Below are 16,260 nucleotides of genomic sequence, written 5' to 3' on the forward strand. Positions count from 1 at the left end.
TTGTTGCTAGGCAGAACAAGGACTGTTGGACACAGAGTGGTTAAGGCAGTTTTGAACAGCTTTAAACGGGTTTGCATGGGTTTGCATGATGGTAACTGCTGCTAAAGTACAGTTAAATGAAAAGGCACTTACACAGTGTAAGCTTCGCTTACCACTGCACAAATCTGCTTAGCATTTACATTTAAGAAATGCTGAAACCTGCTAAGCATGGCTCAGCTATGGTAACCAGTGATCATATTCCAGTCTGATGAAATAGTAAGGTAATGGCATCTTTAATAAGTGTATTCAATGCCATGTACATAACATGCTTCTATGTGCTGTCATTACAGTAGAAGGGGTGTGAGTATACTGTCTAGGACACCTGAGTATATATGGCTTCTACAACAATATTTTCCATTTGAATGTGTTTCATACATTGGTAGTATCCCAGGTTATATGCAGTCACACTGGCATATAGTTTATCATTATGTTACTACTGTTAACAGTGCTTTACCAAGTAAGAGTAGATTGCAGATTGTAGTACTGGAACCAATCACCCCTTTATGCAAAGATGGACTCTGAGTACTGACTATCGTGTTCTTGGTGCGTGAGCTGTGTATTATTAAGTATTTGCTACTGGATATTGATCTGATATGTGGATATTAACTGTAGACTATGTGTATAGGACATGTCATTGAGGGCTGCTGTCATGTAGTAATGGCATACCTATCAGTTTCAGATGTCTATCTCTCCGTTCATCCTAATACATAACCTGTTGGCTAGCTGATGTCTGTTTGTCCTCTATACAGACGTGCAGATGTCAGGTATCCATCTTGAATGCTTACAGGCAATTTTTTTATTGATACTTACATGCCCTCCCAGCTGTGTTATGAATGCCACAGCTATGAAACCCCACCCTGTATGCACCACATGCCATGGATAACTCAACTACACTACCACAGTCAACAGAACATGCTTGGGTACAGGCTTCCAACACAGACACTGGCCATGTTTTGTAATATATGTTGCATACATATCAATTGTAACACCTCACTGGCCCTTTGCAAAAGCCAATCATATGATTGGATGTTGCATTTAATTCTCACCCTGAGGATCACTCATGTGGCATCAGTTGATAGATGGCCTGCTGACAAACATCAGGTGGCATGATACCACTATACCCACATCCCCTACTCTTCTCATAACTTCATGGACAATATCTTGGTACACACCTAGGAACACCTGCACCTATGGACCCCAGTACTGGCAAATGTGTCAGTGTGCATTAATGAGAATAACAGTGACTGTGTGTTTGTAAACTTGTAGTTGATAATGTCCTGAGGGCCTTCTCACCCACTACACACCCCCATTGCCATAGTTAGAAAAGGCTGCTGCTGTAATGGACATTAAGTGTACCGTGCTGTGCTCTTCACCCTATGGGCTACCTGGGGCTTGCAGTACCAGTGCAACACTGTTATAAAAATGGGTAGATAGGCATGGGTTACCCTCTGAGTCCTGGCAAGTGTGTGTATGTGTACAAGTGTGTATATTTGTAGGATACAGCATTCTGAGGCCACATTATCCAAATACAATACACCATGCCATACAGTATAAGGGATAGTGATGTTGCTTACAGTAGGAGAGCCATGACAAACCATCACCCTACTATCCCTGTGACATGTACAATAGATGCATATCCCTGTACTAGCACTGATGAGATAGGCCAGGGGTTGTATTGCAGTCCTGGTCAATGTGTGATTGTGGGTATGTCGGAGTATTATCATGGGTTTCAGTGAGTAAAATATACAATATGGGGTGTGGGTGCTGGGTATACTATCTTTACACCATGATACCCCCAGTACATGTGCCAAGGTCCATTGTATGAGGAACACTGTCACCATCGACCATACAGGTAACTGATTACACTATCCAGCCCAATAATGCATGTGCTGTGTGCAAATTATGTGTAACAGAATGGACTCACTACAAATGTAGTTAGCACTGATAAACCCAGGTCACTCAGATGTGTTAATGACTGTTATGTGTTTGACAATGTGTACATGACAGTATGTCACACTATGTATTGTTCATTAACAACAAGTACATCACCAATTACCATACTGTACGAGGCCTGGTGATGTTCTTCACTTAACAAGAAACTCAGTACACACCTCATCCTAAAAGCTGTGTGGTGTGTACAATTAAGGCCAAATGCATTAGTAGCAATAAGTACCTAGGTAGGGGTTCTACTCTCAGAGTTGCCAAGTAAGTGTGTGTGTATGTGAAGGGATCTACTTCAGTTTGCAGAAAATACATGTCCCAGGAGGTCATCTGTCTGAGAACTGACTGGCAATTGCTTACATTTCAAAGGTATCATCTTGTGGAAATTAATTCCATCGAAACTAGTAGTAGATGTGTAAATGCCATCATCACCACTGTATAGCTGTACAGTGATACTTGAGTTGGTATATACATAGTTGGGTGTGGATGTTGTGGATACAGCCACCCTCATTGGGGTTATTGTGTGTATCCCCCTGCTTAGTCAGCTGTAATACTGTACAGTTTATGTTAACAGGTTAAGTACTTGTCAATCACACTATGTGCGGTTCTACACCACCCCACAACCTCCAAAGTGAAGGGCTGTGCCACACACCAGCACACCTATGTTTATCAACTCCAGGATTGCACTACACTGGGGAAGGGGACATATACCCTGCTAGTACCATCGTCAATGACATTAAACTAGCGACTGATTACTTATTGATGTGATGTTTTGCCTATTTTGTCTTGGTGGAATTACATAGGCTAAAATGGGTTCACTGCAAAAGTAAGTACATCCATGTGTACAGTATTTTGTGCATTGCATCAACACCAAAGCTTGTGTGTGTGTGTGTGTGTGTGTGTGTGTGTGTGTGTGTGTGTGTGTGTGTGTGTGTGTGTGTGTTAAGCACAAACATGTGGTGCGTGCCACACAGTACACTTACCATTGTCCACTGTAGAAGGGCTGCTGACATCAGCCTCCATGCACTCACCTGTATACACCTCTCAAACCTATCAGACATGAGGCACATGCAGTAACTGTTATACAGACCTGTTGCTTTTGTTCAGCTGTACCCAGGATATGACACAGTCAAGGTGTCACCACAGTGCCATACCCATTGTAGGAAACAACAGCAGACCAACATCCTGCTGACACATGGACACCTACAACACAAAATTAATACATTATGCAGACCACAATCAGTCATTGTTAATAACAGCTATAATGCATCATGGCTGGAAAACTACACATCCTGACATGTAAGCATTAAACTTTCCTGCTGAAAACAAGTTACACAGCATTAGATTGGTACACCTTACTACATTCACCCTGTGCATCAGAACCATATTACCCTGTCCCTGCATCAATGTTATCAATGACAGATATGTGGCACCAGTATCATCATATGCACAGGGTGTGTTGTGGGTTTGCCAGAAACCTAGGCTGTGCCGTTTGGTTGACATCATGTCTGTGTGTTAGGGGATTTCATTATTCAATGGGCTGTGCAGATGTGGTGTGTGTAGGTATGGGGTTGCCCTAGCTGTGTTGGTGATGTGTGTGTGTATGCATGCACATTGTTCTGCCATGTGGCTGCCATATACAGGGTTTTTTTGACAGCTGCAGACTGTACATTGCAGAGTGTGCGGTTCACCATCTCTGGCCATGGACATGAGAATTGTGCCTGCCAGGGGTTCCACTGGCACTACCAGGTACAAGACCAGATATGGCACTCTCCCCTGCGGATGACAAATGTCTGCTGTATTCGGGTCCCTGTTGGGACTGGCAGGGCCACATGCACATGGTCTGCTATGTTGTGATGTGGACAGCACCCCCTCTGCAGTGCTTGTGCTGGTACTGCCACTACGGAAGCAGCTGTGACTTGTTGCACGTTCACGTAGACCTCCACCTGTTGGTGTTGCTGACCTACATCCACGTGGCTGTCTCCCTACTGCCACCATATGCTTGAACACAGACATTGCACAGTTGAGGATTCCCACCATATCACCCAACCATCTATCCAGGACCTCTGCAAAATAATGGTGGGCACCTCCAAGATCACAGATGTTGTTGATAATAGCAGAATGAGAAGCCCTCTAGGAGCCTGAGAATCTGTCTGGTATAATGTTCCATACGTGCCTGTGCCTCCATGGTGGCCTGAAATATGGTAATGTTGACAGCTGCTGTGGCACTTCTGCCAGGGGCATGATGGCCAGCAGCCCACCTATGAGCCCCCCTGTTCATCTGCCTGCATGGTACCTTGCCAGTCATCTGGCTATGGCTGCTGTGTCCAGATGCACTTGCCGTAGTCACCACACTGCCCTGTCCCATGCCACCACTGACAAACTGTCCCTCATCTATGGTCACTGGTGATGGAGTATTATAGGCAATGTGAGTGTGTGCGGGGATGGGGTGGATAACAGTGGGATGTCAACCGATGGCACAGCTTCAGCCACTGATAACCCTGCCTGTGCCTCATCATACCTATCATCATTGTCAGAGTCTGTATGAACACTAACATCAGTTTGACTGCAGGAGGGACCCTGACACACCTCACCACCTGTGAGGGGAAAACAAAATATGTACTTTAAGACCTGTACATCATTGCTTACCTCTACACACTCTCACACACACACACACACACACACACACACACACACACACACACACACACACACACTTACAGATGAGGTGGCACAAAGATATTACACATACCTCTCATTATCCAACTGTTAACATGCATGACATATGGCTCTCAACAGCATGCACTGCAGCTATACTCAATCCCTGTTACCAACATTATACAGCTCTGTGATGCACGAGTTGTGTTAGTAGGTGATTCCCCTTCCCGTGGAACACACTGCACCCATGTACACAGTATTGCTGTGCACCTGATCAGCACCCTGACACATATTGTGCACCATATCTCAGTGGTGTACATGCCATTGCTGAATGTGTATATGTGTGGCAGTTATGTTTTCTCTGTTGCTCACAGCCCCTATGTGTTTGTCTGACACAGACCTAGGATGATATGAGGACAGATGTCAATACTGAATGCCTGATGTCTGATTTACAGATCTCATCATCAGCAGCACATGTATGAGCAATAAAATACAATTATGCTGACAACCTTCAAAGCTTACTCTGGCTATAGTGTACACACCCTTATTGACATGCCACCCTCTTCCCTGATATGCCATATGAGATACATACAATATGTGGGCTGCATAAGTGTGCACACCCTTAATGTGATGGTTTGTTGTAGCACCTGTTAGGTGAACTACAGCAGTTACTATCCTGGAAGGGGTATACTATCATGGCCTATTTGCACTTGCCATTATTTGGTCACTCCACCATAAAAATGCCCCCCAACTGTGCCAGAATGCAAAGTCAACTCATGTGCACAGCCCATGGAGGTCACTATTGCTGTGGAGTCAGGGTTATGTCTGGCACAATTCATAACCTTGACTGTGTTCAGATACAGCCATTCTTACTGAGCTTTGAACGTATGCTTCAGTTCATTGTTGTCTTTCAGGATGACACCCCTCCCCATCCTCAACATTTTGCATATGCTTGACAACTATGTGCCATACATGAGTGTCATTTTGCAGTGTCCCAAATTCACAACACTATATCTACCAGCCTAGTTTCTGCTAATGAACAGCAAACCTAAAGGTGTTCACTGGCACCAGCAAGGTAAAGATGGAGATGTTGGGCCTGAGGTGGAGAGAGGTGTTGCCTGTGCAGCACATGTATCTTTATTAATACTGTCTGTAAGTTTCAGCCTTGTTCTTGGTACACCATTACACATTGCAACACATGCCTTTGGGAGACATTTGATGTTATGCATATGCTACCTGTAGAGAGCCCTGGATGATGTTTCCTGTGGAAAACTCTTCCATCTGATTAACCTAACCCATAGTCCACACTTATACAGACTCCATGCAATTGTTGACACAAGTACTGCACAGGCAGTACTTGCTAGACATTTCTGAAAGTCCCTCAGTGTTGCATCATGATTCTATGCAGCCTCCATGGCCAGTTTGCAACATGCGTCATCATCTGTCTTGGATGGCCATCTGTTTATTTTCTACATTAGTGTTGTCCCATACTTCATCATCACATGCATGACAGTCTGCACTGTTTGCCATGGTATATGCAATGGTCAGGTAAGGCTACAGCTCCCACTCCTGAGTGCTACCTTTTGGATATGGGATCCATTCCATGGTTTTAATATGTGTGCAAGCCACGGCTGCCTCTGTTGCAGGTGGGTGGGCAAATGTCATGGACATACTTCTTGGACAGCAAACCCTTACTTGGTATGACATTGAGGACCTGTACTTGATGGAAGGTGCGTACTCATGAAGAGTGAATGCTGTCAGCACCTCAAAAGCTCCTTCCACAATATGTTATTTGGAGTGTGTGCACACATATGCTCCCAGTGTTTGGTAAAAGGTATGTATTCGCTGTATTTGTTGTCCTAACATAGGATCCCATATTACACATTAATTGCCCATGTTAGGATCACATTACAGGTTGTAAAAGTTGTGGAATGTGGTATTGTGATATACCGTTGTGTAGATCTGCAACAGTTGCTAGTGTAATAGTGATATATACAGTGTTGTAGCCACTGTATAAGGGTAATGTTTCACTGTAGGCCATTTGTCCCACCATTATGTTCATCTCTGTCCACTCATCTTTCACTGGCAGGTAGTTAGTTATACTGCAGGACTCTTACATACCCTTCAGATATGCCACCATGGTGACCACTGTGATGCAATGCAGTTAACAGCAACAATAAGTGAACATGTACAGCATGCATTATGAGTAAGTGTGTTAAATGTGTGAATGCCAAATACCATGGGCATAACATGGCCGGTGTATTGTCAAACCTGAACAAAATAAAACCATACTCACCAGCTACAGGCTGCTGCCCCAAAGGTATATCAGAGGGACCTACATAGTTGTGTGAGAGATGTGATGTCAGTAGCCACACCTGTGACATTGATACAGGGTGGGAGCAGCATTTCAGTACAGCAACAGTACAAATCCACAATACTAGAGATTATGCATGTCTGTTCATTACTACCTGCAGCAACAGACTATGTTATCTGACATATGCATGAAGATACTTTACAGATGAAGATGGAGAAGGAGCAGTAGTGTACTAATGTGCCCAAGGGCCTTACCTGCACATTTCTTGTCCATTGTGTGGGTAGCACCCACCTCCACAATGCTATCAGCAGGTCCTTGGCTTGCCTGGCAGGCGGGTTCCCCAAGGCTGCCTAGGAGCTCCTCAGCATGTGTCAGTAGGGGCTGGATGGCATGACCCCCACCTGTGGCTAGCTGGTCCCTCCTAACTGCAGCAGCACACTGACGGACGTGGTGGATTAGGTCAGTGCACTGATGTTGGACCTGCTCATAACTGTGGTTATGCAGGCCGACATCATTTACCTTGTGGATGAGCTTATTCTACAGAGCAGTCCTCTCCTGCAGATCATGGGCTGTATGCCCAAAGACGGTTTGATGCTGCTGCACCAGGTAGTTTATGAGGATGTCATTTTCCTGGGGTGTATACGTTGGAAAGTGCTCTCTCAACATGGTACCTGGAAGACATAAAGAGGAATAAAGGTCTGAGGAACTCATACTGCAAGGATATAATAGTTGTTAATTGACATCTCTCTCTCCCCCCACCATATTTGCAACAATAGTCTGAACCCACAAATCAATGGGTATGTCTACACCAAACCTACTGTTGGGACATATATCCTATTGTGCATCAAATATTGAAATGTGTTTCTATTCATGTTCCATGTTGAAACACTATCATTGGTGGTCTGTTGCTAACAATGTAGCCTGCATACCATTGCAGTGGCCACTGTGGTTCCATATATGCATGTGTTCTGTTTGCTGTGCAACTGCTCCAAATCTGGTGTTTTGGATTAATAACTAATCCTGGATGTGTTCACTATTACTACCCACATATGTTCTAAAACTGCGACAAGATAGCATGTTTGGGAAGGCTGTTCCTAGCAGAACCACCTCTCCCACCTCATCTGGCAATGTTACCGGGCCACAGCAAGTCTGGGACCCAACCCGAGACATCCTCATCTGCTGATCTCGCACCACCTTTAGTTGGAACCACCTCAAGGGATGGTGCTCTTCCCCCCCGGGAGAGTGCACAGACAGGATCCTGTCACCTGATGTCAGGTCCAGGGTCTGGTGCATAGGGAGCTCCACTGAGAATTGGGAGATCTGCTACACCACCCTGAGACCCTTGTGACACAATTAGAGGGTCAGCTTGCTCCTCCTGCTCAGCTCCCAGCACAGCCACCTAGAGGGCCATGAAGATGCAATGGTGATTGCCCATGGGTGGGGACCTCAGTCCCACTGTTTCCATTCTGGAGGGTGATGGGCTTCCAGTTTCCATACACCCCTCCCAATCCAAGGTGTTTACCCACCACATGTATCATATTCCACCCATGTATGCTGTCTTGTCTGTCTTCCAACCCAACCTACCTCACCAAATATTCCTTCTATCCTTCCCCAACATCCCACTGTCACCTTAACAAACAAATGGCAATGTGTTCCCAATGTACATTTCAAACCAGACATAACTATCCACTTTGCTCCCACTTGCAACTACTAACAGGTGCCATAATCACTCTGTATCCAACAGCCCTTGTTCTGGCCAGCAGATAAATTATCAGCCATTGCAAGTGTGTGACCCAGGACCCTGCACACCACAGCCACATCAATTTACCAGTAAGCCATCTGAGCTGCAGATATGTATGATGTTTTCTCAAACATATCATGCAGCACAGTCATTCAACAGTAGAGAAAATGTATATATATATATATATATATATATATATATATATATATATATATATATATATATATATATATATATATATATATATACACACACACACACATATATATGTGTGTGTTTGTATATATGTAGACATATCTCTCTCTCTCTCTCTCTCTATATATATATATATATATATATATATATATATATATATATATATATATATATATATATATATATATATATATATATGTATGTGTGTGTGTGTGTGTGTGTGTGTGTGCCTGTATATATGTAGACATACAAGTATGTATATATATATATATATATATATATATATATATATATATATATATATATATATATATATATATATATATATATATATATATATATATATATATATATATATATATATATATATATATATATATATATATATATATATATACAGTGCATTCAGACATCGGGTCCACACTCTGAACCTCTTTCCTCCACAGCTGCACTGTTCTGCCTTATTACAAAACAGAGTGTCACATGTGGACACAGCCTAACATTAGGGGGTATATATAGGGACAAATTGTAGATAAACCTATTGCAAACCTGTGAATTTTGTGCATGATGCATTTCACATTACCATGACTGTCCTGAAGGTGGTGGGGTCTGAAACTCATTCATTACTTCCACCTTCAGCTGTTTGCCAGACTAGTATACGTGTTTTAAGGAACAGAACAAACACTTTGATGGCTTACATCTTGTTATTCTGTGCAGATCTGCACAGCTGACAAGTATGGCCCAATGCCCACAGGGACAGATGCTATGTCCATAGCAGTTGTACAGCAGGACATCATTGCAGCAACAAGTCTTGATGGCACATATAAATGTTTCAACATCATCTATCTCATTATTACAGACCAAGTGCTACATTCAATTACATGCATAGATGTTTCACATACCTGATTTAGTATTGTGTTCTCTTCTTTGTACACTTGGATATGTTCCTTGTTTGATTTTATTTTGTTTTGGTTTGTAGTATTTTTTACTGTTATTTTTGTTGTATTTTCTCTCTCTCTCTCTTTCCACTACAGGGATTGAGCTGGTTTGAATAGGTGGCAGCATGGATTTTGTAGGTGATGCTTATGATCAGGTGATGGCCTCTGCACCAATTGTTGTTCCCCACTTGCTAATTGTATGCAGCCAGCTGTGTAGTACTTCCAATTACCAATATCATAGCAACCCACTACTATAAATGACTACATCATGTGGGCATTGCGTCTTTACCTTTCCAGTATGGAAGACATCCTTCCTGTATGTGGGCAGCAGTGTTACAGACAGCAGGTTGCAATACCTCTTACAGCAGGACTTGCAGACACAGGCCAACTACATGTTTGCATAAGGTTCCAGACCTACGGACAGTGTGAGTATTGTTGTTATATGCATTGAATACTGCTAGTTTTACAGGGTTTGTGTGTATATGCTAGTTTTGCATGGAATGCAATTTATCTGCATAGCTCTCAACTGTGGGCCTATCCACATGATGGCCAGAGGATTGGCTGTTATGTTTTATCTGTTCACCACAAAGGGCTTGTCTCTGACATATCAATGGCATTCTCTCCATTGAGTGCTATCAGTACATGACAACATCCATTTGTGTTTCTGACTTCATATTCCTGAGGAAGTGTATGTTGCAAGCAATCCTATAACACCAGCAACTTTCACAGTGTATAACAGCAATATTGCAAATATGGCCATAATTCCAGCATCTGTCCTCCACCTTTATACCAGGCTTTGTCCAGATGTCATGCAGTAAGAGGTTAAGTAAAGGCCTATCAATATATAGTGCTGGCATTCCTGCTATCATTCCAGTGATGTTGTGTCCTCCCACACAAATTGTATGGCAGGGTATATCTATATATATATATATATATATATATATATATATATATATATATATAAGGGCTACAGCTGGACAAAACGTGTGTGACCTTATACAGTCCAGAGGTCAGTGTATGTAAAACACTATTATATGCCCTTGTAAGACATTTTGTGAGGGAGGGGTATGAAATGTTTTTAACCTAGGCTGTCACAACATGTGAGGAATATCAGTAGTGAGAAACATTACGGCATATGGCTGTACATTTTCATACAGTTCACCATGGGAACAGTGGTGGGTTTGAGCTTACTGTCTTACAGACAGTTCTGTTTGTTAGTGTGCTAGTGACATTTTAAGTTAAGAATTGTTATGTAACAGATACATTTTCATTGTGACAACTAATTCTTTTCCCCCTAGGGGTTGAGTACAGAGTGTAATTGGAGGTTGCTGAACTACATCTGTATTTAATAAGTGTTGACTGGTTCTTATCTTCAAGGCAAGTGTTTGTGTTTTTTTTTTACTGTTGTACTACTTGAAAGCCTTAGCCTGAACAGCAACATATGTTATGTTTTTCAGATTACTGTATCAAATGTTTTGTTTGAGAGCTGCGTTACTCCGTTACTATGTATTTCAAAATCTATCTGGTATAACAAATGGCATAAACAACTGAAATAGTACACAAATAAACATTTTTATGTATGCAAACTCGTGTGTGGTGTCATGTCCTTTGCATTGTGTGGGGGTATATGTTTTATGCAATTATTCTCATTTGTATGAAAGAATCAAACACTGGCCATTTTAAAAGGTGGCAATTGTAGGAATACTGGCTGTTTGATATGCTGTGCACCCCTTATATATACTCTTCTTATACATACCTATACGTAGTAATATATTTATATGTGTATATATGTGTATATACATATATATATATATATATATATATATATATATATATATATATATATATATATATATATATATATGTGTGTGTGTGTGTGTGTGTGTGTGTGTGTGTATGTGTGTGTGTGTGTGTGTGTGTGTGTGTGTGTGTGTGTGTGTGTGTGTGTGTGTGTGTGTGTGCGTGTGTGTGTGTGTATCATTGGAACGTTTAATGCTTCCACATTGTACATTCCCTATGGTACACTGGCTGTTCTGCATGATATGTTAGTGATAGCATCTGGACATCTTACAGCTGAGATGGCTTACTGTTAACTTGTTGTGGCTATTTTATGCGGGGTCCTGGGTTCAAGACTTGCAAGTGTTAGTTATTGTGTTGCAAGGCAGTTCTCTTCAGCTGTGAAGGAAGGGATGATTTCAATAATTACAAGAGATACTTATTTTGGGCCACTTTACCCCCATTAACAGTGCCTTTGGTCAGATGTTTTGCAGTGAGAGGTTCAGAGTGTGGCTCAAATGTGCGAATGCAATACACATTTATATATATATATATATATATATATATATATATATATATATATATATATATATATATATATATATATATATATATATATATATATATATATATATATATATATATATATATATATATATATATGTGTGTGTGTGTGTGTCTGTATATATATATATATATATATATATATATATATATATATATATATATATATATATATATATATATATATATATATATATATATATATATATACATATATATATATATATATATATATATATATATATATATATATATATATATATATATATATATATGCACACACACACATACATACATCCATCTACATATATAAATACATTTTCCCTACTGTTGAATGACTGTGGTACATGATATGCTTGAGAAAACATCACATTTATGTACATTTTAAATGGCTTAGTGGTAAATCACTTTGGCTGTAATGTACAGGGTCCTGTGTTTGACAATTGCAAGGGCTAGTTATTTTTGTTGCGGGGCAGAATAGGGTCTGTTGGAGAGAGAGTGATTAAGGCACTTTAAAGCAGTTGTAAATGGGTTTGCACGGAGCTGCACAGAGCTAAGTGACGCTTACCTGAGCTCAGCTTCGCTTACACCCAGTTATGACCGCTTAAACCCACACTAATTTCAAATAAAGAAAAGAAAAAAAAGAGAGATAGGAAAGTAGTGAAATCGGGGTAGGCAGGGGGAAAAACAAGATGAGAAACAGGTAGGGATGTGCAGGACGGGTGTAGGAAAGGACCATAGTTCTGTATTTCTTCAGCAGCAACAGCTGCTTTCAATGTGGGCAATTTAGAATTTGGAGCCTCATACCCTACAGGGAGGAGTGTGGACATCATACAATAAGGATGATTGGTAGGCTTAGATTGTGTGATGGGTACATGTCTCTGGGTGAAATGCAGAGCTATATATGGGATGTGATTTTTTTTTTTTTTTTGGGACAGAAGCCCTTTTTTTTCAAGGTGAGAGTGGGATGTTAAGGAAGTATTATAGGTAAGTGTGATAAGGGAGGTTTGGTAGGAGAGGTTGCATTTGCAGACAGACAAGACAGCAGGCAGGGGTGGTGTATTACACATGGAAGGGTAAACACCTTGACGGGGAGGATGTTTGGAAATTGGAGGCTCTTGAGCCCTCCAGATGGTAGTAGTGGCACTGATATCAGCACCCAATGGAAGTCACCACTACTCCTTCACAGCCCTGAAGGTGGCTGTGCTGGCGGCTGGGCTGGAGGGGCCACCTGCCCCTCTAGCTGTGCCAGCCTGTCCTCCACCAAGCACAGGTGGTCATCCAGCTCCATCTGGAGGGCACTGCACACCATGCCACAAACCTCATCCTGGGTGACAACATCCTCACCGTGCCCACTTGCAGGGGGGTGAGCCCCATCCCCTGCAGCGGTTCCACCCGAGGGTGGTGCAGGACCAACAGATGAGGGAGGTCTGGGTTGGGTCCCAGATGTACTGAGACCTGGTGCCTCACCAGGTGAGGTGGGAGAGGTGGATCGGTTGGGATCTGCCTTTCCATATGTGCTATGGTGTAGAAATTAACAATGAATATTGGTTAGTCATGAACAACACATGACAACATTAGTCAAAATAGCATGCATGTATATTCACATTTACTCAAAACAGTGCAATTATAACAGTGCCATAGCAAATAGAACCCATGCATATATGGAAATGCATTCAAAGTTGCAACAGCATGCCAGTTAGAGGTATGATAGGCAGGTAATAACAATGATTATTCAACAGGAAATATTAGTATGCACACAATTTAAACAAATGATTAACCAAATGGAACAATGGTCCCAGCAGTAGATGTTTATTTAGGAAGATACCCATGTTGGTTTCAGTGTGATGATTGGATCAGCTGAGTGGTGGGGGAAGGGAACAGATTCGATTGACAACTGCTATCAAGTATATTAGTCAGTACACTACTATTCACTACTCTACATTCTGACCACATGTACACTCTACCTGGGCCATGGGGCTGCTACAGCACACCAACAGCTGTACATATCAATAGATCAATTGTACCCTTACTTTAGTTATACACATCATGCCTGTTTCTATACAGATTTCTTTACCTGTGGGCCTTATGCAGATGAACTGTGTGCACATTATATTGCTGTTTCTACACATATTTCAGATTCACATATTAATTGCAGGCCCTGGAGTGTGTGTTGTGCTTTTGACATACATCTACTGTAACATTCTCTGTGTGCAGGTTTCTTGGCAACTGGGGAAACTCTCCATGACAGATTGACACTTGAGGGCTTGACTGGGTCTGACTGCAGAGTGTGGATGGCTAACTTGCATCTATTTGTATGACAGGGGCTGATCAACACAGCAATTGTACACCTTTCATAGTTATACACATCATACTAATATTTCTATTCAGATTTCTTTACCTGTGTGCCCTGTGTGGAAAATATATTTGTTGCCGTACATTACTTTTTCTTTTCAGATTGCAGTTTACAACTGTAGAACCAGACTGACATGTTAATGGCTGTCCGTGGATTTGAACCATGGTGTGTGTGCAAAATTGAACTATAGGCCTAATCCTTATCAGAATGAGCTACTGGGGAGGTGTTGTGTTTGCCTGTGACATTTCTATCGCGTACATATTTTTGTGCATAGTACCTTTCTTATCAAATGTCCCATTATTTGTTTCCCATTTTCAGTACACATTATACATACACAACAGACATTGGTGTCAGTGTTTGAGAAACATGTGCACATTAGCTGGATTGCATATTGGACTGCTTTACAACTGCATACTGCAATTTAGATTCCTGAGTACACATTGTAGGTTTTAAGTCTGCATCTGTTAGACTTATACATTTTCAGTACATTCACAGCTACATACAGCTGAATTTGAAAGGTTAATACAGGACAATGCTGGCAGACACACAAGTACAACACATTCTGATGGAAATATGTACTGTTGTTTTTTTCAATTATTTGACATGCCCATTCTAATGTATGCAGACAAGCAGTGCTAAATCAGTTCACCTCAGTTAATGCATTTTGCAGGGCATACACATTTCTATTTTTTTAGGTACAAGTGAGATGACACACACCAGTGTTTGGGATCACCTTTATTAGTTTTGAAATGCATATCTGTGTACAACTCAGACAACCACAATTACTATTCTTACATGATCTGCACAGGGGAATGCTTTTCATTTCTAAGTGTTACGGTAGCCCTGACATGGCACTTTCTTGGCAGGTTCACTCAGACACACTCATACATATTCCACTATTCCTCTCCTGCATATTGTACCTTGTTTGCTACTGACATCTGTATTACACAGCAGCTGGAAATACTCCATTGTAATGCTGGCAGTCTGACACAGGCATTTATTCCTGACTTTTACAACACAGTTATTTATAAAGACAGTACTACCATTACTATATTTTTGATTTATTACTGCTAATATTAGGAGGTATTTTGTACTCACAATAATGCCAATGTAGTCGGGCCAGTCATTGGGCATGAGCCTCGACATTCCGGGACCTCTCTGCATCAGCTGTATGGGGAAGGATGACACATTAATCACACCTGCACAGTCAGAAGTTTACCTTTTTCCGTACTTAGAGATGTATAAGACTGCATACTTACAGACATATGGGACACCCTCCACTCGGGCTTCTTGAATCCACTGGTCCAATAGTGTACCCCTCCTCTGCTTCAGGTCATTGTGGTGGTAACGTACCTGCTCACCAGTCCAGGATATGCCAGTGGCACTCATGAGATTGCATGCAAGCTGGTCCCAGGCTTCAGCTTTGTACTGGGAGCCCTGGTACTGGCCCTGCAGCAGCCTGGCATCATGTTTTTTACTAGGAGCCCAACCATGACCCTGGACTCCTGGATGCCCCAACGTTACACTCGGAAGCAAACACCTTCACCCACACCTGAAAATTTTGGTCCTGCTATGAGCAATCCCAAATGACTATGGCTGTATTCCTGCCTGTGAGGTTTAAATAGGGCAGTTTTCCAGCACTTTTTCTTGATTGGCCAGTTTTAAAATGCTGAACTAAGCTTTGCTCTGCGCAAATCCACATAGCAATGCTTAAGCCAGATAAGCACAGCTGAAAGCA

This window comes from Protopterus annectens, chromosome 3.part0 (assembly GCF_019279795.1).
Source record: "Protopterus annectens isolate FY-2018-M chromosome 3.part0, PAN1.0, whole genome shotgun sequence".
NCBI classification, from domain to species: Eukaryota; Metazoa; Chordata; order Ceratodontiformes; family Protopteridae; genus Protopterus; species Protopterus annectens.